This window comes from Anolis sagrei, chromosome 9 (assembly GCF_037176765.1).
Source record: "Anolis sagrei isolate rAnoSag1 chromosome 9, rAnoSag1.mat, whole genome shotgun sequence".
NCBI classification, from domain to species: domain Eukaryota; kingdom Metazoa; phylum Chordata; class Lepidosauria; order Squamata; family Dactyloidae; genus Anolis; species Anolis sagrei.
Window position 1 is genome coordinate 6334921 of NC_090029.1, and position 24847 is coordinate 6359767.

Here is a 24847-nt window from a genome sequence, read left to right on the forward strand (position 1 = left end):
TAAAGCCAACCTTAAAAACTGTGACACTGGGAGAACTGGGAAGCCCTGGTCCTTTAGTGCTCTAACTGGAGGTCAGCTGTGACCAGCAGTGCTGTGGAATTAGAAGAGGCACGAATGGAGGGTGAAAGGGGAAATGTGCCAAGAGGAAGGCGTGTCAAGCCTTCAACCTCGAAGCTGATGCCCTCACTGTGGATCAAGAATAGGACTCCACAGCCACCTATGTATCCACCGCCAAGACACTACACTTGGAAGGCCATCATACTTGGAAAACAAGGAATTGCTTAAGTAAGTAATTAAGTAATCTCAACATTGTTTGGTGTCCTGGAAAGCTCAGTCCCTCCTGGCATTTGATAGAAAAGGGGGCAGATCTAGCACTCTCAGATAATAATAATAATAATAATAATAATAATAATAATAATAATAATAGATCACATCCTCAGCTGCTGCAAGAAGATCGCGCAGACAGACTACAAGCAGAGGCACAACACAGTTGCTCAGATGATTCATTGGAATTTGTGCCACAAAGACATCTGCCTGCGACAAAGAACTGGTGGGATCACAAGCCGGAAAAAGTTACAGACAATGAACATGTCAAGCTACTCTGGGACTTCCGGATTCAGACAGACAGAGGTTTGGAGCACAATACTCCTGACCTCACAATCGTGTTAAAAAACAAAGTATGGATTGTCAATGTTGCAATCCCAGGTGAGAGCAGGATTGAAGAAAAACAACTGGAAAAGATGACACGATATAAGGATTTAAAGATCGAACTGCAAAGACTCTGGCACAAGGCCCCAGTGGTAATCGGCACACTGGGTGCAGTGCCTAAAGACCTTGGCCTGCACTTAAACACAATTGGCACTGACAAAATTACCATCTGTCAGCTGCAAAAGGCCACCTTACTGGGATCTGCATGCATTATTCGCCGATACATCACACAGTTCTAGACACTTGAGAAGCGTCAGACATGTGATCCAATGCAACAGCCAGTAGAGTGTCTGCTGTGGACTCATCTTGTTGTGTTTCAAATAATAATAATAAACTTTATTTGTACCCCACTATCATCTCCCCGAAGGGTACCTGGGCAGCTAACATGAGGCCAAGCCCAAAATTACAGTCCAGAAAAATAAAATACAAAGAAGCAAAAATAAAATCAAAATAAAATACATGAAATAATAAAATAAACAGTTACAAAATAACATGATTGAGAAATAGAACTCAGTGGGCAGGCCAAATGCACTAGAATAAAATTGATAAAACCCTGGATGAGATAAGTAGTGGGAGAATGTGTTTCTGAGGGAGGAATTACTGATGATCCATAGTATGCTATGGCTACTAAGTGCATCCAAGTCGAAATAGGGAATGAATTGGCCCTTGGTCTTGGTTTTCTGCATTGACCATTGACCACTTTCATGATTTATTCAGCTTTAAAGGAACACATCAAGCAGTTTGAATATGAGGCCTGATTTTAATTTGGAGAAGAGGAATCCTGCCGTTCTGGGTGAGGCTTCCTAATCCCACCAAGAATGGGTTTATTTTGGCACCGATTCTAAGCCCCCCTTGTTTATATTTGAAACAGAGTCTTGGCTCAGCCTTGCAAAGATTCAATTCAAAGTATTTCTTCAGCTCTTTGGCTGTTTTTCCTAAGAAAGCGGATTTGGGGCAAATCGGTCTACCTGGGCAATAACAGGATGTTAGAAACAGCCCTTAGGAATCTTAGCTCTGAGAAAGCATAGGATAGTACCAAGAGATAAACAGAAGTCCAGGCACGCCAATTAGGGTTTTTTTTTTTTGGGGGGGGGGGTGCTTTGTGTGCCTTGTGTTAAGGCTTCGATCTGGCCTAACCACTTTTGGAGCCAGCCAAAATCTCTCCACCTTGTAGGACTGCTGTTGCAAAACATGGGCAGCACACAGAAAGCAAGGGACCATAATGAACTGAACAGACAACAGACCTACAAATAGTTAATGCTAAAGCCATTTCCCCAATAATACAACAGCATTCCAAAATCACAGCAACCTTTCTCCGTTTCTATCGTTTCCATTCTCCAGCCATGCAGGAAAGGAAGGAAAAGGCTGGGACCACAACAGGAAATCTGCTTCTGAGCAGAGAAAATGCATGAGGTCATGTGCTAAAAAGGGTTTCCAGAAATCACTTGTTTTCCAAGACTGTTTGCTTAAAAAGAGCATGTCCCCCTCCTCTTTTGAAAATCTCTCTCTCTCTCTATATATATATATATGTATGTATGTATGTATGTATGTATGTATGTATGTATACTAGCTGTCCCCTACCACGCATTGCTGTGGCCCAGTCTGTTGATCTGGAAAACAAAGTAATGAGAAAGTGTTGGTTTCTAATATATATAATTTCTTTATGCTTGTGGGTAAACAGTATTTCTTGCTGTTTCTTTGTCAGTGTTGATGTGGAGAGTGTCTGGTTTATTTACCCTGGAACATGCAACATATCATTGTCCTTCTTTAAGGGTCCCTTTCAAATCTATGATACTATATCTGTGTGTGTGTGAATCATATTTATCTATCTATCTATTTATCTATATCTATGGCTGGATGGCTCTTTGTCAGGAGGGCTTTGATTACGTTTTCTTGCCCTCGTGAAGGGAGTTGGACTGGATGGCCTTAAGTATTTTCTGTTGGTCATGGGGGTTCTGTGTGGGAAGTTTGCCCCAACTCTGTCGTTTGTGGGGTTCAGAATGCTCTTTGATTGTAGGTGAACTGTGAATCCCAGTGACTACAACTCCCAAATGTCAAGGTCAATTCCCCCAAACTCCTTCTGTGTTCATATTTGGGCGTATTGAGTGTTTGTTCCAAGTTTGGTCCAGATCCATCATTGTTTGAGTCCACAGTGCTCTCTGAATGTAGGTGAACTACAACTCACAAACTAAAGGTCAATGTATTTTCTTCCAGTATTTTCTGTTGGTCATGGGAGTTCTGTGTGCCAAGTTTGGTTCAATTCCATCATTGATGGAGTTCAGAATGCTCTTTGATTGTAGGTGAACTATATATCCCAGAAACTACAACTCCCAAATGATATATTTTATATATATATATATATATATACACACACACACACACACAAGCTGCTGAGCTTGTTGATCAAAGGATTGCGGGTTCGAATCCGGGGAGTGGTGTGAGCTTCTGCTGTCAGCCCCAGCTCCTGCCAACCTAGCAATTCGAAAACATGCAAATCTGAGTAGATCAATAGATCAAATCTGGCAGGAAGGAAATGGCACTCCATGCAGTCATGCCGGCCACATAACCTTGGAGGTGTCTACAGACAACGCCGGCTCTTCGGCTTAGTAATGGAGATAAGCACCACACCCCAGAGTCGGAAACAACCGGACTTAATGTCAGGGGAAAACCTTTACCTAACTTTTTACTATAGAAATATATAAACACACACACATATACATACGTATACACAAGGTAGCATCACTCAGTTATTTTGGACCGGTTCGTATTTTCTGGAAAAACACAATTTGACATCATGTGAAAAGTAAAAAATTGTAAGGACTTATTATAGTCAGCCAGCCAAATTGATGCATGCAACTATGAATCGCCCAAAAACATTGTCTTCACTCAAAAAAAAATACTATTTTGCTAAACCATTATATAATGGGACTTAAGAAGCCATGGACTTCATATCCACAGAGATCCTAGAGCAGTGTTTCCCCACCTTCCCAATGCCGTGGCCCCTTAATACAGTTCCTCATGTTGTGGTGACCCCCTAACCATAACATTATTTTCATTGCTACTTCATAACTGTAATTTTGCTCCTGTTGTGAATCATAATGCGAATATCTGATATGCAAGATGCATTTTCATTCACTGGACCAAATTTGGCACAAATACACTATATGGCCAAATTTAAATAATGGTGGAGTTGGAGGGAGGTTGATTTTGTAATTTTGGAGTTGTAGTTGCTGGGATTTATAGTTCACCTACAATCTAAGAGCGTTCTGAACTCCACCAACGATAGAATTGAACTAAAATAGGCACACAGAACTCCCATGACCAACAGAAAATACCGGAAAGGTTTGATGGTCATTGACCTTGAGTTTGGGGTTGTAGTTCACCTACATCCAGAGAGCACTGTGGACTCAAACAATGATGGATCTGGACCAAACTTGGCACAAATACTCATATATGCCCAAATGTGAACACTGGTGGAGTTTGGGGAGAATAGACCTTGACATTTGGGAGTTGTAGTTGCTGGGATTTATAGTTCACCTACAATCAAAGAGCATTCTGAACCCCACCAAAGATAGAATTGGGACGGACTTCCCACACAGAACCTCCATGACCAAAAGAAAATATTGTTTTCTGATGGTCTTTGGTAACCCCTTTGACACCCCCCGTGACCCCCCCCCCCCCCGGGTCCTGATCCCCAGGTTGAGTAACGCTGTCCTAACAAATATCAAAGATATTTTCCTTTTATTTCTTACCACCTCATTCCACCAATTACACTGAATTTGTCCGAGCGAAGCTGTTCTATCAGCGTGAAATGAATGACACTTTAAACATTATTGGCTATTTAAAAATATAAATGAAAATGCAGAGTGCAATTTTTCAGGGAGACGTATAGATCCCAAGGCTGCCTTTGCTGCTGTTCTTGTTCTGTAATTATCTTCTATTGACCTTTCTTCACAAATTTGAACTTTAGTGCATATTTCATGAGCCACTCAATACATTAGAGGCCTTTCTTTGCCCAACTCCTCCTTTTTCTAACCACCGCAATGACTTTATGGCCGGTACCACACTAAGCTCTTGTATTAATAAACAGCTCCCTTCGCTCAGCAGAGCGCAACCGGATCGTATTGAATTGCCAGGGTTGTGTTGCCATTTTTTGAGCTTCGATACGGCAGCTTCACAAAAAGAAACGGCGGATGGCATTCCACAGAGAATTCACGACGGAGATAAGTGAGCGTGGAAGAATCCAGAAAGAAAGAAAAGAAAGCTCAACCAAACATTTCTGTTGCTTTGAGTTTGCAAATCTCCTTGCTCAGCATGGAAGCACACAAGGCTCACATTTACAACTTTTGCAGCCACAGAAGAAGCTGGGTCTCTTGTCCTCCTGGGGATTTGACATAGGAAACAGAGGCTTTAATAAAGCCAGGCTGGAATGGAAAGGAAAACCTGTTTTGTTTAACTTACATTGGAACATGCTTTGAGTCTCACGCTGGGAGAACAGTGTGATATAAATTCAATAAAAACAATCCAATACAATTGCCTGTCCATCAGAGCCCAGAAAAAAAAGTTTTTTAAGACTACAACACCCAGAACTCTCAACTGGTGTAGCATTTTTCCAAATGAAGCACGGAGTGTTTGAGGATTGGGACATCCATAGGGATACCAAGGTGCTTGTTTATAAAGCTATTGTCCATGCCTGTGAGATGTGGACTATCTACAAACATCACATGCAACTCCTGGGACGATTCCATCAGCGTTGCCTCCGAAAAATCCTGCAAATCTCATGGGAAGACAAGCGGACAAATGTCGGCATGCTGGAAGAAGCAAAAACCACCAGCACTGAAGCAATGGTCCTCCGCCATCAACTCTGTTGGACCGGCCACTTTGTCCGGGTGCCCAACCACCGTCTCCCAAAGCAGTTGCTCTACTCCGAACTCAAGAACAGAAAATGAAATGAGATTTAAAGATGGGCTCAAAGCCAACCTTAAAAACTCTGGCATAGACAATGAGAACTGGGAAGCCGTGGCCCTTGAGCACTCCAACTGGAGGTCAGCTGTGATCAGCAGTGCTGTGGATTTTGAAGAGGCGCGAATGGAGGGTGAAAGAGAGAAATGTGCCAAGAGGAAGGCGCGTCAAGCCGACCCTGACCAAGACCGTTTTCCACCTGGAAACCAATGCCCTCACTGCGGGAGAAGATGGAGATCAAGAATAGGGCTCCACAGTCACCTATGGACCCACCGCCAGGACAACAATCTTGGGAGACAATCCTACTCGGACAACAAGGGATCGCCTAAGTAAGTAGTAAGTAAGTAAACAGTAGCCATTTGGTTTAGGGGAATTATGGGAGCTGTAGTCCAAAAATCCACTTTCTACGTGTTCTACATGTTCATTCATGCATTAATTTTCTGGCTTTATACCACTGTTTAGGGCAGTGTTGATCATGAGAGCAGGAACACCTCTGACCTTAAACACCACACCAGCCTCAAAACCACATGGCAGCGAGAGCGACTGGTCTTGCAAAACCTTCTTATAGTGCTGAGGGAGTGGAGAGGATGACTACCCACGAAAGATTACAACTGTTGTATTCCAGAGCAGGAACACCGCTGTTCTAAAACACCACACCAACTTGGTAAAATCAGCAAGCAGCGTATTGAAGAATAAATATGGGCAAAGCAGTAAAACTGGTGAAAACGGTATAGTCCCAAGATAAAAGATAGTCCATGAGCTTCAAACACAATATAAAACACAAGATTCAAAGGTACAAAATCCACAGAACAAGGCAATATGAAAATCCAATACACAGATCAGGAGCTTGGCAAAACTTGGTACATGAAGCTAAAAACACTTGGAAACAAGACCGTCATGAAATTCCAACGTTCACTGGACTGAGGCAGTTCTTTCCCATGAATCAATATAATGCCTGCCAGAGATGCAGGCGAAACGCCAGGAGAGAATGCTTCTAGAACATGGCCATACAGCCTGGAAAACACACAACAACCCAGTTATTCAGGCCATGAAAGCCTTCGACAATACATTATACATTGACCATCTCTACAGGGAGAAACTGTTCCGAGACACAAGGATAACAAATAACCTCTCAACAAAGGATTCCCTCAGGCAGTAAGAAGCCAGACCTTCAAAAACAGCTAGGCCATTAAATGCTAATCAAGGTGGCCAATTGTTACAGACAATACAGACCTCAAACAGACAAGAGCTCTTTCTCCCACCCTGGACATACCCCATATATGAACCCAATTTTCCTAGTTTTCAACAGATCTCACGAACTCTGAGGATGTCTGCCACAGATGCAGGCGAAACATCTGAATGAATGCTTCTGGAACATAGCCATATAGCCCTGAAAACACACAACTCAGTGATTCCAGCCATTTAAGCCTTCAACAGTGAATTGGCCTTAGTTATGCCTTATAATTTTGTCTTGCTTTCTATCCTCACTCTCAGAAGACAGTTTCTCAGAGAAAGACTGTTGAGGGCCTCTCCCAGGAATGTGACCTTGTGAATCTTCATGAGACACCTCGGGCCTCTTGTCTGGGTCTAACTCAGGCCCAAGCAAACCCTCTTCCATATTGCCAACAGGTCTAGGCCCAGAAAACCCTTCATCCCCATTCCCATCATGAACATCAGACACAAGGCTGAACTACAAAAGGCAAAAAAATCACAAAACATCACAATAACCAGCATAAGCAAATTGACAACTTGTTCAAACCAGTTTGCTAACTAAATAGGATATTAAAAACTGGGTTTCAGTTAATTAGCTTTTAAACAAACTGTGGTTTAGACATGCTGTGGTCCAACAGAAAAGTTAAATATTTCCTCCTCCCATAAGTTATTCATATATAGAACCATAGTTTGCTGTTACTTTTAAAACAGGCCAGGAAGAGGGGAGCCATCGAAAGCCTCCCCTTCCCTGCCCACACTCTCTTTTTGAAATAGTTTGCAAAACTGTGCCCAAAAGATCTGAAGAGGGATGCATCAGGAGACTACTGGGCCTCTGCACAGAAAGGAACCCAGTCATTTGGAAGAGCGCCGGCATCTTTTACTGATTGTTTCAGCTGCTCTGGGAAGGAGGAAATCCCATTATAGCTACATTGTTGGCGTGCTTGCCTTACTTTCCTCTCGCTCTCAATCTATAGATAGACAGTTAGGTAGATTGCAGACACAGCACAATACAATTGAATATGCAAACCGTTGCAAATATTAATAGTGCCTGTAATTGTTGCAACCAATTGTAGGGTGGAGTTTGTATATCTGAACAAAGAGCATTGCAGCCAAAATTGTGGTCAAGTGCACCACCGCACAATGGATTCGGTGATTCGAATCTAGTTCATTTCAATAGGATCCAGGTCTAAATATTCTGTGTTAATACAACACCTCACACTGCTTCTTCTGCGGAGCTTGGGAATGTTACTTTTTTAAACTACAGCTCCTGGAATGCCCCCAACCAACATCTAATCTCCAAAAGTAAGTTCTCCAGGGCTCCGTACAATTGGCAAGACTGGGCAGAATGATCCACATCTCTTCTTCTCACAATATCCAAGCCTTATATACTCATAAATGGTATTGCACAGGAACAGTAGATGCTTCCTTAAACAGAATATATCACAATAATACCCGAATATATTATTATTATAATAATAACAACCTAAAGCAGTCATTCTCAACCTTCCTAACACCATGACCCCTTAATGCAGTTCCTCATGTTGTGGTGACCACCACAACATTTTGTTACTACTTCGTAACTGTAATTTTGCAACTGTTATGAATCATAATGTAAATATCTGATATGGGGAGATGACTAGGGCAATAGACACGATTGCTCCAGAACGTCCCCTCTCAAGTAGCCGAGCTAAACCAGCTCCTTGGTTCAACAAGTTGGCAGCGATGAAGCGAAGGAAGAGGGAACTAGAGAGCGTGTGGTGTTCGGATCCAAGCGAGGCAAATCGAGCACGGTTTGTGTCCTTTCTAAGGGCATATGCCGCGGCAATAAAGGCCGCAAAGAAATCTTTCTTTGCGACCACTATTGCGTCTGCAAAGAACCATCCGGCTGAGCTGTTTTGAGTTGTCAGATGCATTTTAAATCCCACCACTCAGGATGGGAGCCCTAACAACTCAGCAGCCCGCTGTGAAGCTTTTGCTCAGTTCTTTGCAGACAAAATCGCTTTGATCCATTCTGGTCTGGATACCACATTAAAGGCAGTCTCTGAGGATGTAGCTGGAACATTTGCTTGTCCGGTTTTAATGGATTCATTTCAATTGGTGAAACCCGAGGATGTGGACAAGATACTTGGAGGAATGAGGCCTACCATATGCATCCTAGACCCCTGCCCATCCTGGCTTTTGAAGGAAGCCAGAGGGGGATTGGCCGAGTGAACCCCACCAATTATAGAATTGGGCCAAACTTCCCACACAGAACCTCCATGACCAACAGGAAATATTGCATTTTCTGATGGTCTTTGGTGACCCCTCTGATACCCCCTCGCGGCCCCCAAAGGTCCTGACCCCCAGGTTGAGAAACACTGCCCAATCCCATCTGTTCTTGGACATTAAAGCAAAGTAGGTATGGTTTGTCCTTGGATGAGAGATTGCCATTCAAGGACTATCTAATTCAGTAGAGCAAAAAGTTGAGGAAGAGGTGGCAGAATAGGATGGCGTCTTTATGGAAGAAAGCTGCCTAGAACTTTTGGCAGGAGCGTGTCAATGCTGCAAAATTCTCTTGCAAGCCTGGTTTGTTCTCCATGTTGCAGACATTGGGAAGAAAGGGTGACTTGTCACCCCCTCGCTTTCCTGTCCCACCGAATCTATCTCATTCTCTCTCTCTCTCTCTTGTTCTCTTTGTTTAAACATTTATAAACCATTTTTCTACCATGAAGATGCCTTTCATGCCTCTCCAAAATGACAATTTCCCTTTGAAAGAGCAAGGCTGTTAAAGTACAGCTCAAGTAAAAAAAATCAGCACGGAATACAGCTCAGCAGAAAAGCCCTCCTAAGCCAGCCAAGATAACAAGCCTTGCATGGATTCGATCCCAGGCAAGCCATCCCCAGCCTAGATCGTCTATGCGGGTGGCTGGGAGTAAGAGGGGAAGCATGCCTTTGCTGCAAGGCGAGGAATAATAAAGTAAGAAAAATTCCCACTTGGAAGGCATTCCACACTCTTAGTCCTGGGACAATTGTACTCATACATAAGGTTACACGATTTTTTAAAAAATACAAAGAATGAATATATTTTAATGAAACTTACATGGATTGTAGCATAGGTATTATATTATTTTTCCACATAATCACTATTCAGTTCAATCCATTTTGTCATCTGTGCAACAAGTTTTTGATGTCTCTGTGATAGAATTCTCCCACCACCTTTTTCAGCTAGTTCATCACTTCAATTTTCACCTTGTCATTGTCGTAAAATGTTTTCCACCCAGGTGTTCCTTCAGTCTAGTGAACAGATGATACTCATTGGTTGCTAGATCAAGGATGTGAGAGGGGTGGCTTCAAATATACCAACCAAATGAAATCAACAACTCTTGTGTTGCATGAGCAGTGTGTGGATCCCAACCCGACTATACACTTGCAAGACGTGGACATTCTACAGATGTCGCATGCAATTCCTGGAATGATTCCACCAGCAATGCCTCCGAAAAACCTGCAAATCTCTTGGAAATACAAGCAGACAAATGTCAGCATACTGGAAGAAGCAAAGACCACCAGCATTGAAGTGATGGTCCTCCACCATAAACTCCGCTGGACTGGCCAAGCTGTCCGTATGCCTGACCACCATCTCCCAAAGCAGTTTCTCTATTCTGAACTCAAGAATGGAAAACAGAATGTTGGAGGACAGGAAAAGAGATTTAAAGATGGGCTCAAAGCCAACCTTAAAAACTCTGGCACAGACACTGAGAACTGGGAAGCCCTGGCCCTTGAACACTCCAGTTGGAGGTCAGCTGTGACCAGCAGTGCTGTAGAATTTGAAGAGACACAGATGGAGGGTGAAGAGAGAAACGTGCCAAGAGGAAGGTGCGTCAAGCCAACCCCGGGACCGCCTTTCACCTGGTAACCGATGCCCTCACTGTGGGAGAAGATGCAGATCAAGAATAGGGCTCCCCAGTCACCTACAGACTCACCGCTAGAACACCGAACTTGGAGGACCATCATCCTCGGACTATGAGGGATCGCCTAAGTAAGTAAGTAAAGTAAGTGTGGATGTGCATTGTCATGAAGGAGACAGACTCCCGCCATCAGCATTCCACAACTTTTGTTTGGGATGGCGTTGTAAAGTTTCTTCATGGTTTCAACTCTCTCCAAAAAAATCAACAAGCAGAACCCCTTTTCTGCCCCCACGATTTTTCTCATGATTAACTGCAGCAGCCTTCATGCTCTTAGTATGTAGGTAGTGTATTACACCACAAACTTCACACTTGGCAGGAAACGGAATGAGGACGCTCATCTCTAACCTTCACCACAACACCAGTCAATGAGCTACTGATGACTGGCACTGCTCGTTCACTCACTGCTCGTTCACTCATCTTTAACCTTCACCACAACGCCAGTCGATGAGCTACTGATGCCTGGCACTGCTCATTCATTCATCTGTAACCTTCACCACAACGCCAGTCGATGAGTTACTCATGACTGGCACTGCTCGTTCATTCATCTGTAACCTTCACCACAACGACAGTCGATGAGTTACTGATGACTGGCACTGCTCGTTCACTCATCTGTAACCTTCACCACAACACCAGTCGATGAGCTACTGATGACTGGCACTGCTCGTTCACTCATCTTTAACCTTCACCAGAATGCCAGTCAATGAGCTACTGATGACTGGCACTGCTCGTTCACTCATCTTTAACCTTCACCACAACGCCAGTTGATGAGCTACTGATGACGGGCATCTTTAACCTTCACGACAAGGCCAGTCGAGGAGTTACTGATGACTGGCACTGCTCGTTCACTCATCTTTAACCTTCACCACAACGCCAGTTGATGAGCTACTGATGACGGGCATCTTTAACCTTCACGACAAGGCCAGTCGAGGAGTTACTGATGACTGGCACTGCTCGTTCGCTTCCACTGGCTTCCCACTACACGGCAGTGATACCAACTTCCCCCGCAAAAATTCCCTGTGAGAGCTACATGCCTTGTAACCTTACTTTTTGAATAACCCTCTTATATAAACCCCACTTGCCTAGTTTCCAACAGACCTCACAACTTCTGAGGATGCCTGGCATAGATGTGGTTGAAATGTCAGGAGAGAATACTTCTGGAACATGGCCATACAGCCCAGAAAACTCACAGCAACCCAACCAAATGATGATTTAAAATGTCACCATTTTAAACAGGCAAAGTTTGGGAAAGGTATGTTGTGAGGGAGGGACATTTTCCATTCCACAGTGACACTGGGAGCACTCTGTGGGTTGTAATCCCCGAAAGTAATTTTTCCAGGTTCTGCTATTGTTAGCTTCAGTGCATCACAGCTGGAGAGAGTCTTTGTTTACTGTTCCACCAGCCCTATGCTTACGTCCACAGATTCTTTGCCTCTACTTTCCACCAACCTGGCACCTCATCTGAACCAGGGCTGCTGGCTTAACCACTGCCAAATGATCCAAGAATTGGAAACCAAGAAGAAATCCTGGTTTGTGAACCCAGTTTACAAAACTACTCAACAAGTCAGGAGTCCCAGTTAAGGCTATGTTTCTGGTCTGACCAGCTTTTTCTGTTGATCAAAGAAGCCAACAGGCTTCATGCACAAGTGTGCAATTCATGACAAGCAACGTTGATCGGCATGGCCATGCAGTGGGCAGTTTGCTTCAGTCTTTAGTGTGAACGTTAAAGGAGACAGCCATGGTGCTACTGGAGGGAGTGAACTGTTTGGGGAGGGAAGGAACAGGGTTCAGTACCTTGGAGAATTCCCATAAAGTTCACACCAAAGCTCAACACACTGGCACGGAAGTTACCAGTGACCACTGACAGTGAGGATTTTCTGGAACTTTGGTTTCCTGTTGCGTGCGACAATTACAAAAAGCAAACTACTGCATCACAACATTCAAATCCAGACCGCTTGAAAGTACGCCTGTGCCCAAGGCTGAAAAAAACAGGAAGCCCCATTTGCAGTGTGCAAGGATTTGACTTCTTTTTGATCATTGAAGGGAGGGGAGGAAACTAAACAACCACAATGACCAAATAGACAATTTCCTGTGGTTGCTCTATCTCTGTAGACTAGGAAGCCACCAGCTCTCGGGTTCTTTTCATGGTTATTTTTACACTCTACACTCGTTTGTGCCTAAGGATGAAGGGGGAATGAATGGGAAGTTAGGCAGCAGAAAGGTAGAATATATCCACTACTTTTCTTAATTCAGATATGTGGCGTCATGTAAAATAAACCACGTGTGGCTCACGTTTGATCAGCCCACCCATGCCTTGCCAGAGAAAGAAATTATGCAATGCAGGTGAACAGTAAAGAACAAGTGGTTTACTTTTCATAGTCCAAAACAACATATATACAATGTGATCAGTTGCATCAACTCACATAATGTCGTTTTATGAGAGATTTTAAAATGGTCTTTCTTTGTCCATGTAGATAAACTCCTTCAGCAGCTCAGGAAATAAGAGCACACTCCAAACTCTCTCTCTCTCTCTCTCTCTCTGCTTCTCTCTTCTGTGTATTTATTAGCTCAAGCCTGAACAAAAATGTAACAGTATCTAAAAGTCCCAGGCTCAGCCATCTCCCTGGGCATAGGCCGACCAATCAGCTTCATGCATCTTATTTTATAGTTGACATACACACATTCACTGATTCCTTGCATGCTCCAATAATATCTTTCTCCGTTGTTATTTCCCCACGTGTTTTCCAGATTCAACAGAAAGGAGGAAATCATGAAAATGAACAAAATCTGGCTACCAGTATTAAAAAACTCAAAAATTACAACAGCAAAACAACAGAGAGGAAACAAACAAGGACATCTAATTACCTCTCAACAAAAGATTGCCCAGGCACTGCCAGCCATCAAATGCTAATCAAGGTGGTCAGTTGAAACATTCACACCTAGCTCCAACAGACAAGACTCCTTAGTCCCACCCTGGTCATTCCACAGATATATAAACCTTTTTTTCCTAGGTCCAACAGACCTCACTACCTCTGAGGATGCTTGCCATAGATGCAGGCGAAATGTCAGGAGAGAATGCCTCTAGAACATGGCCACATAGCCCAAAAAAACCCCTACAACAACCCAGTGATTCTGGCCATGAAAGCCTTCGGCAATACATTTTCCAGATTCTCTTTTCTTGCAAGTAGTTCAGTGAGGCACCAACCCGCTTTGGCAGAGAAGGCTACAGCTCAAACTACAACTCCTTATCAAACTACAACTCCTAGGATTCCATAGCACTGATTTTAAACGGATGCACTCTCAGATTGCTCATTCAGTTGTGCCCAGTGAGGCAAGAAGGAAGGAAGGGATAGGTAAGTAGGTAGGCAAGTCTCAAGATCTATGAATCTCCTTCCAGATCCCATCTTTCTGATAAAGACCATGTGCTTATTGCCTCCTCCTTCACCCCACCAACTTCTTCCCTCTCTCCGTAGGCACTGCAGAAAGGAGGAAAATATGCTGAGTGGGCAAAACGTGTGTACTCTTCCAAGAACCTTCTCCATCTCCCTCCCTCCTCTCTCTCTCTCTCTTTCTCTCTCGTTCATTGGAACGAACGGCTGGGGTTGAATTATCAGCCAAAAGTTTGATTTCGCTCTCTTAATACCTCAAGCATCCATCTGCATCAGTCAATATGTCTATCTGTCTATATATCTACGTAGATGCACAAACACACACACACCAGAGGATGATGGAACATAGTGAGGAGAGTGATGGATGGAGAGAGAAGATTGGCTCGGCTGCCTGGCCCCTCTCCTGCCGCAGAGCAGGTCTTGGATATTTTTATCTCATATTTACACACTATCCTTCTGTTTTGTCCAAGTGTGGTTCTGAGAAGGCTGAGGAGGCAAGAGTGTATGCTGCTTTTGGGAGGTTGTGTGTGTGCTTCAGGTGCCTACACTCGCCCTATTCTAATTCACAGATATAAACACACAGAGAGAAAGAGACACAGCGTAGTGCAGGGTTTCCCAATCTGGGTGTCGGGACCCTTGGGGGAGTCGCGAGGGGGGGTTTCAGAGGAGTCGCCAAAGACCATCAGAATACACATACTTCTAATGATTTTAGGAACCCTTTTGGCAGAGAAAGGCAAAGACCTCCCCACCTGTCCTTCTCTTCCTTTTTGGTAAACTACAACACCCAGAATTCAAAAACAGCCCCTCCCCCGCAACCCCACCAGTATTCAACGTTAGCCATGTAGGTAGTGTACCAAGTTTGCTACAGATCCATTGTGAGCTGGTTTAGAATGCTCTTTGATTTTAGGTGAACTATAACTCCCAGCAACTACAACTCCCAAATGTCAAGATCTATTTTTCCCAAACTTTGCTAGTGATCACATTTGGGCGTTTTGAGTAGGTGTGCTTGGCGCATGGCAAAGTGGTGCACATGTGTGGGCGAGAGAGAGCATCTGAGGCTAGAGGGAGGCCCGCGCCACTGAATCCTTTCAAGGCATGGAGATTCTGTTTGGGAAGTCTGGCCCAGTTCTATCATTGGTGGGGTTCAGAATGCTCTTTGATTGTAGGTGAACTGTAAATCCCAGCAACTACAACTCCAAAATGTCAAGGTCAATTTTTCCCAAACTTCACTAGGGCGTATTGAGTAGGTGTGCTTGGCACATGGCAAAGTGGTGCACATGTGTGGGCGAGGGAGAGCATTTGAGGCTAGAGGGAGGCTTGCGCCACTAAATCCCTTCAAGGCATGAGGATTCTGTTTGGGAAGTTTGGCCCAATTCTATCATTGGTGGAGTACTGAATGCTCTTTGATTGTAGGTGAACTATAAATCCCAGCAACTACAACTCCCAAATACCAAAGTCTATTTTCCCCAAACTCCACCAGTATTCACATTTGAGCATATTGAGTATTCGTGCCAAGTTTGGTCCATATCCATCATTGTTTGAGTCCACAGTGCTCTCTAGATGTAGGTGAACTATAACTCCAAAACTCAAGGCCAATGCCCACCAAACCCTTCCAGTATTTTCTGTTGGTCATGGGAGTTCTGTGTGCCAAGTATGTTTCAATTCCATTGTTGGTGGAGTTCAGAAAGTGCTTTGATTGTAGGTGAACTATAAATCCCAGCATCTACAACTCCCAAATGACAAAATCAAATTTTGCACAAATACCAGATATACACAAATTTGAATACTGGTAGGGTTGAGGGGGGGGGGGCATTGATCTTGCCATTGAGGGCAAGATCAATGCCCCCACCAATGGCGAGATCAATGCCCCTCCCCCCAACCCTACCAGTACTCAAATTTGGGCATATCTGGTATTTGTGCCAAATTTGGTCCAGTGAATGAAAATGCATCCTGCATATCAGATATTTACATTACAATTCATAACAGCAGCAAAATGACAGTTATGAAGTAGCAACGAAAATAATTTTATGGTTGGGGGTCACCATAACATGAGAAACCGTATCACGGGGTCGCGGCATTAGGAATGTTGAGAAATACTGGTATAGCGGGGTTTTTTAAATTACAGATGCTTCTACACTGCAATTTGAAACAGCTTTAACTGCCTCTGCTCCCACCCTCAAATGGGTCTGGATACTTGCTGGAATCCTGTGGTCATTTCTTAGCCCAAAATATGTCAAGAATGCATTATGGTAAGTCAGAAGCTTAAAAGGTTTAAGATCGAATGGCACACTTGAAGGAATCCAAGCATCCCTCTTGCGTTTGTGTATAATTTTGGCTCGCACACAGAGTAGTCCTTATCTCTATGCTGCATATCTTTCTTCCCTGTCAATATATATCACTTCTAGGACCAAGAAAAGGTTGATTCTAAAAAATATGTTCCTTAAAGGATTTCAGTCCTGAATCTTCTTGGATCAGGACAAGAAAGATGGCGGGTTTAAGAAGTACTGTGTGTTCTTTCTTGAACCCTGTTTAATTTGGGCTCCACTTCTTAGATATCCAATCAACGTAATAGCAGGAATTTCTACAGCTTCTTGGTAACGTTCCTAAATAATACAGACCTATAGAAGAGGTGCAACTTCTATTGAATTACACAAGAAAAATCCCCCAAAACCATTTTTTTTCTTGCAAAAACTTCTCCAAAAGAGGAAATGGTACTGGATTGCAACACAGATAGAAGAAAGGTCCAAATATGTGAGTGGTCCAAGTTGGTCCCACAAAACAGGAGCCCAAATGTTTCCAATTCTGTGGCTAAATAGAAGCATGTAGATCGGTATTTCTCAACCTGGGGCTCGGGACCCCTAGGGGAGGTCACAAGGGGGTTTCAGAAGGGTCACCAAAGACCATCAAAAAACATTTATTTCTAATGGTCTTGGGAACTTCTATGGCAGAGAAGGCTGAAGATTCCTCCGCCTGTCCTTCTTTTCCTTATTGGAAACAGATGGCGAATCCTCGCACCAAAAGCCCTCCTCCTGCTCTCAGCCAATTGGAGGGCTGTTTCTGAGACTTCAAGCAAGGAGGGAGAGCAGGCGTGCTTGGCGCATGGCAAAGTGGTGCGCATGTGTGGGTGAGGGAAGTCTGGCCCAATTCTATCATTGGTGGGTTTCAGAATGCTCTTGGATTGTAGGTGAACTATAAATCCCAGCAACTACAACTCCCAAATATCAAAGTCTATTTTCCCCAAAGTCCACCAGTGTTCACATTTGGGCATATTGAATCTTTGTGCCAAGTTTGGTCCATATCCATCATTGTTTGAGTCCACAGTGCTCTAGATGTAGGTGAACTATAACTCCAAAACTCAAGGCCAATGCCCACCAAACCCTTCCAGTATTTTCTGTTGGTCATGGGAATTCTGTGTGCCAAGTGTGGTTCAATTCTGGGTTGTTGTAGATTTTTCAGGCTATATGGCCATGTTCTGGAAGCATTCTCTCCTAACGTTTCGCCTGCATCTATGGCAAGCATCCTCAGAGGTTGTGAGTGGTTCAATTCCATCATTGGTGGAGTTTAGAATGCTCTTTGATTGTAGGTGAACTATAAATCCCAGCAACTACAACTCCCAAATGACCGAATCAATCCCCCTCAACCTTGCCAGTATTAAAATTTGGGCATATCAAGTATTTGTGCCATAGAAGCATAGAGTTGGAAGACGCCTCGTAGGTGATACAGTCCAACACCCTTCCAAGAAGCAGGAAAATCGCATTCAAAGCACCCCGACAGATGGCCACCCAGCCTATGTTTAAAAGCCTCCAAAGAAGGAACCTCCACCACATTCCAGGTGGTCCAGTGAATGAAAATATATCCTGCATATCAGATATTTGCATTAAAATTCCACTTAGGAAGAAAAAAAACAAATGGAAAGATACAAAATGGGGGACGATGCCTGGCTCGAGAGCAGTACGTGTGAAAAAGATCTTGGAGTCCTCGTGGACAACAAGTTAAACATGAGCCAACAATGTGATGTGGCAGCAAAAAAAGCCAACGGGATTTTGGCCTGCATCAAGAGGAGCATAGTGTCTAGATCTAAGGAAGTAATGCTATCCCTCTATTCCGCTTTGGTTAAACCACAACTGGAATATTGTGTCCAATTCTGGGCACCACAATTGAAGAGAGATATTGACAAGCTGGAATGTGTCCAGAGGAGGGCGACTAAAATGATCAAGGGTCTGGAGAACAAGCCCTATGAGGAGCAGCTTAAAGAGCTGGGCATGTTTAGCCTGAAGAAGAGAAGACGAGATATGATAGCCATGTATAAGTATGTGAGAGGAAGCCACAGGGAGGAGGGAGCAAGCTTGTTTACTGCTTCCCTGGAGACTAGGACGCGGAACAATGGCTTCAAACTATAAGAGAGGAGATTCCATCTGAACATGAGGAAGAACTTCCTGATTGTGAGAGCCGTTCAGCAGTGGAACTCTCTGCCCTGGAGCAGACATGTAGCTGGGGGGGGGGGGGCTTTGGGGGCTTCAGCCCCCCCCCCCCCCGAAACTCTCATGGTGGTCTGCGAAAAGACCTTACTGGTACATTATTTAGACTGTTATGTTTATTCATATCATGCTCAATATATCCCATACGCATGGGGGTATTGGGATAATGATACAAAAGGTTTGCTAGGGTAGATCCTCTTTCACTCAGACTCAGACCCCACCGAATCAAACTCAGCCCCCCCCCCCCCCCCGAATGAAAATCCTGGCTACGGTCCTGCCCTGGAGTGTGGTTGAGGCTCCTTTTTTGGAAGCTTTTAAACAGAGGCTGGATGGCCATCTGTCAGGGGTGCTTTGAATGCAATATTCTTGCTTCTTGGCAGGGGGTTGGACTGGATGGCCCAACTCTGTGATTCGATGATTCGATGATTCATAACAGCAACAAAATCACAGTTATCAAGTAGCAATGAAAATAATTTTATGGTTGGGGGTCACCACAACATGAGGAACTGTATTAAGGGGTCACGGAATGATGAAGGTTGAGAAACACTGATGTAGATGATGATATAAAGCTTGGTGCAGACTGTCCAACAAATACTTCATGCTCTAGACTCTGTTTCAGAGGAAGGAATGGCAAACCACTTCTGAGTATTCCTTGCCTAAGAAAACCCTACGAAATTCATGGAGGTGCCATACGTGGCAGGCAACTTAAAGGTAAACACATGTCTTCCATATGTATCAAACTATAACTCCCACGTTCTGGAATATGGGGGCAGTGAGAGTGCAAGGTGTGTCTCTCACAGGTTAAGATAACAGTTTCGCAAAGTCCTTCTAACACTTCCCAGGTTTTGCGTGTGGGCTTCCTGACTCAAAAGACCACCCACTCCCCTGAAGAGCAAGCCATTTTCTTGAATTCCACAGACAACTCCAGAGGATGAAGAACAGCAAAAGGGGGATTGACTCTATCAAAGATAGTATTAACATCCCGGGTGCAGCAGGATGCTTCTGGATCACTACCAACAGGCTTGAGACCGCAGGATATGAATCACTCTACCAGTTTCATTTATTTATCACCTGCAGCGTTACAGAGAAATAGAGACAACTTCTCAAAAAATTTGAAACGGGTAAAATCATCCAGAGTATGCTTGCAACACAATCACCCCCCAACAGTGCAGATTAAACCAGAACCAGCAGAAACCCTGCTTTGTTTTCTCTTTAAATCCAGGCAGATAAGACTGTTTTCCCAGGGCGTGGTTTCCCTGATGCCAGATTGTTTGGAACATACTTTGCACACTGTACAATGTGCCACAGTGCCAACACACCCTCACCTCAAATCCAAAGTGGACATGGTGAAAGGGCGTATACAGGGTGTCTTTGGGAAAGAAGTCCCATAACAGGAGCTCAAGTCCCGAATTTAGTCTGAACTTGCAATTGCCCCACTTCCAAAATAGTTTCAGAACTTTGCTTAGCTCTTTTAAAGTTTGGATTGAAACTCCAACTCTTCTGACATGAAACCAGAACCTGATAGCCAATTCAGTCCCTGGCTGCCTTGCTGGAACGAAATGAGCCAACTGTTCTACTCACACAGCATTAACAGTTTCTAGTCCCCAGGTTTCACCTGAATTATTAAAGAGAGAACTGGAAACTAGAACACTAGAACCTGGTGGTTATTCTAAGCTTTTCTCATTTGGTCCTGCAGTTTTCAGAGCAGGCATAACCAGCAAAATGAGAACACTGTGCTTTCTGTTTTTGCAAAACAACATTTTGTAGGATGAATTTTTTTTTCGTCTCAGTAGCGACTTGAGAATCTACAAGTTGCTCCTGGTGTGAGAGTATTGACTATCTGCAAGGACGTTGCCCAGGGAATGCCCAGATGTTTTGGTGTTTTACCACCCTTGTGGTAGGCTTCTCTCATGTCCTCACATGCAGAGCTGGAGCTGACAGAGAATACTGGAAGGGTTTGGTGGGCATTGACCTTGAGTTTGGGAGTTGTAGTTCACCAACCTCCAGAGAGCACTGTGGACTCAAACAACATTGGATCTGGACCAAACTTGGCATGAATACTCAACATGCCCAAATGTGAACACTGGTGGAGTTTGGGGAAAATAGATCTTGACATTTGGGAGTTGAGGGGGATTGATTTTGTCATTTGGGAGTTGTAGTTGCTGGGATTTATAGTTCACCTACAATCAAAGCACTTTCTGAACTCCACCAACGATGGAATTGAAACATACTTGACACACAGAACTCCCTTGACCGACAGAAAATACTGGAAGGGTTTGGTGTGCATTGGCCTTGAATTTTGGAATTGTAGTTCGCCTACATCCAGAGAGCATTGTGGACTCAAACAATGATAGATCAGGACCAAACTTGACATGAATACTCAATATGTCCAAATGTGAACACTGGTGGACCTTGGGGAAAATTGATCTTGACATTTGGGAATGGAGTTGCTGGGATTTATAGTTCACCTACAATCAAAGAGCATTCTGAACCCCACCAAGGATAGAATTTAGCCAAACTTCCCACACAGAACCCTCATGACCAATAGAAAATACTATTGACCACTCTGACACCCCTTCACAACACCCCTTCACATCCTGACCCACAGGTTGAGAAACGCTGCTATAAATCAAAGCTGATTTGATGGCAATTAACAACAAGGTCTATGGGGTTAATTTTTCTAACTTCTGATGCAAGAAGAAAAGAGTGGTAGAACCTCACCAGACTACAACTCCCAAGACATGGCAGCTAAAGTGGTGTCAAGCTGCATTAATTCTACAGTGCAGAAGTGTTCCATGCCTGTCCCCATTCAAAACAAATCCTTTTCCTGCCCACTCCACTGCCCTCCCGCAGCGACTCTCACTTCTCTACTTGTTAAATATCTCCCTGCCCTGGAATTCAGCACACTGAGAAGAACCAGTGTTGTCAGTCAGCATGCTTTTTGTTCTCTCTCCCAGAGTCAGCTAAACTGTTACTTCATGTGTGAAATTGTTGATGAAGAGCAAGCGCTATGCGAGACAGTGAGATGTTCTCTGATACCAGGAGACTTTGGCTTTGCCTTTCTTTCATCTAAAGCAGTGCTTCTCAGCCTTCCTAACGCTGTGACCCCTTAATACAGTTCCTCATGTTGTGGTGACTCCCAACCATAACACTATTTCAGGTGCTAGTTCATAACTGTAATTTTGCTCCTGTTATGAATTGTAATGTTAACATCTGATATGCAGGATGTATTTTCATTCACTGGAAGAAATTTGGCACAAATACCCGATACACCCAGATTTAAAAACTGGTATGGTTGGGAGGATTGGTTTTGTCATTTGTTGGTTGTAGTTGCTGGGATTTATAGTTCACCTACAATCAAAGAGCATTCTGAACTCCACCAACGATGGAATTCTTGGCACACAGAACTACGTAACTAACAGAAAATACTAGAAGGGTTCGGTGGGCATTGACCTTGAGTTTGGGAGTTGTAGTTCACCTACATCCAGAGAGCACTGTGGACTCAAACAATGATGGATTCGGACCAAACTTGGCACGAACATGCAACATGTCAAAATGTGAACACTGGTGGTGTTTGGGGAAAATAGACCTTGACATTTGGGAGTTGTCGTTGCTAGGATTTAAAGTTCACCTACAATCAAAGAGCATTCTTAACTCCACCAATGATAGAATTGAACCAATCTTGACACACAGAACTCCCATGACTAACAGAAAATACTGGAAGGGTTTGGTGGGCATTGACCTTGAGTTTTGGATTTGTAGTTCATCTACATCCAGGGAGCACTGTGGACTCAAACAATGATGGATCTGGACCAAACTTGGCATGGATACTCAATATGTCAAAATGTGAACACTGGTGGTATTTGGAGAAAATAGACCTTGACATTTGGGAGTTGTAGTTGCTGGGATTTATAGTTCACCTAAATCAAAGAGCATTCTGAACTCCACCAATGATACAATTGGGCCAAACTTCCCACACAGAACCTCCATGACCAACAGAAAATACTGGGTTTTCTGGTGGTCTTTAACGACCACTCTGACACCCCCTTGCAACCCTCCCCCCCACAGGTGTCCCAACCCCCAGGTTGAGAACTGCTGATCTAAAATGTAAGGATGGTGCAAATGCACAACTGACTTCTAGGGGTAAGATGCAGCCCCTTGAACAATTCTTTTAAAACCTGTGGCAGATGCACTGCCCCTCTAAGCAAGGCCCCACTGGAGGTCCCATGCATTTTCTCATGGAACATTCAATTGGCTCCTGCCTTTTGGTGCAAGTTCAGCCCTCTGAATCCTCATTCCCCCCTCCAGCCAGCCCTTGATATCTCATATTCAGCATCCAGTTGCATAATGAAAACAAATTGCTAAAGCATGGACTGAGATTTCAATTCACTGAACTATTCATTATGCTTGAGCAAGAGTGAGCGATCTGCCCCTGAGCAGGGAGGAGAACATGAAAGGAGAAAGGCAAATATTGTCTTTGAGCTTCGTGGACAAGAGGGCTCAAGTGCTATTGCGGTTTCAGTTGGCATCCCTCTTCCTACTTATTAGAGACTAGTTGGACCTGCCACGCGTTGCTGTGGCCAACCTTCCCTCCCTCTTTCTCTCCTTCTTTCTTTCTCTCCTTCCTTCCTTCCCTCTTTCCCTCCTTCTTTCTTTCTCTCCTTCCTTTCTTCCTTCCCTCCCTCCCTCTTTCTCTCCTTCCTTCCCTCCCTCTTTTCTTTATTCCCTCTTTTTCTTTCCCTTCTTCTTTCGTCCTTCTCTACCTGTTTCTTTGCTCCCTTCCTTTGCACTTTGGTTCCATTCTTGTCTCTTTCCTTCCTTCCTTCCCTCCATCCCTCTTTCGTTCCTTCTCTCCTTCCTTCCCTCTCTCTTTCCTTCCTTCTTTCACCTTTTTATTTCCTTTTCTCCTTCCTTCCTTTTATACCTTTCTTTCTTTCCTTCCATCTCTCCTTCCCTACTTCTTTCCCTCTTTCTCTTAATAATAAATAATAATAAACTTTATTTGTACCCCGCCACCATCTCCCCAAAGGGGACTCGGAGCAGCTTACATGGGGCCAAGCCCGAACAAAAATTACAATATAACAATACAAATTACAATCAAATAAACAACATAACAGTAAAATATAAAACACCAAAGCATATAAAACAATATACACAAAACATAAGAACTAAGCATAATGGCAGACAAACAAAGGGCGGGCCGCATGTACATAAAATGATTTAAAAACTCAGGGTGAGATAAGTGGGGGGGGGGGGGGAGAACTAATTGTAAGGGAGAACTCATAGAGATAGGAAATTAAGCCAACCTTCGTGTGGGGGGGCGGGGGACAGGACTCCTGGGACAAGAACATTGGAGGAGCACTAGCATAAAATTATGTTGTTACTCTTCGAAAGTGCAACAGCAGAGCCAGGTCTTAAGACTCTTTTTAAAAGTTTCCAAAGTAGGGGCTTTCCTAATCTCTCCGGGCAGTGTATTCCAGAGTCGGGGGGCCACAGAGAAGAAGGCTCTCTCCCTTGTACCCACAAGGCGAGTCTGAGAGACTGGCAAGGGCGAAAGGAGGGCCTCGCCCGAAGATCGAAGGGTACGGGCTGGTTCATGGAGAGAGATACGGTCACGAAGGGAGGCGGGTCCCAAAACCGTTTCTTCCTTCTCTCCTTCCTTCCTTCCTTCCTTCCTTCCTTCCTTCCATCCATCCATCCATCCATCGATCAGCCAAAACTGTGCAACGGCACATGTCTTGCAGTGAAAGCATTGATGCACAATGTCATCAAAGCAACAATCCTGACACGATCATTCAAAGGAGAAGACGTCCTGATCCCACGCATTCCAATGATTCCTACAGATATGCCATTTCAATTCACCAGGCTTCAATTCCCTATTCGACTGGCTTTTGCGATCACAATCAACAAAGCACAAGGACAATCATTACAATTGTGTGGCATAGATCTAGACACTGAATGCTTCTCACACGGACAATTGTATGTTGCCTGTTCCAGAGTCGGAAAACCAGACAATCTCTACATCAACACTGACACAGGAACAACCAGAAATATTGTTTATCCACAAGTATTAGTAAATCGCATATATTAAATACCACTACTTTGTCATTACTTTATTTTTCATACCATCACACTATGCCACAGCAACGCGTGGCAG

The 24847-nt window shown here is 43.9% G+C and overlaps 1 protein-coding gene across 12 annotated transcripts in view; it reads right to left on the minus strand.

The window, feature by feature from the left end:
- Positions 1–24847, minus strand: part of TJP1 (tight junction protein 1) — a 404161-nt gene that overhangs the window by 197689 nt on the left and 181625 nt on the right. The gene's annotated exons all lie outside the window — the stretch shown is intronic.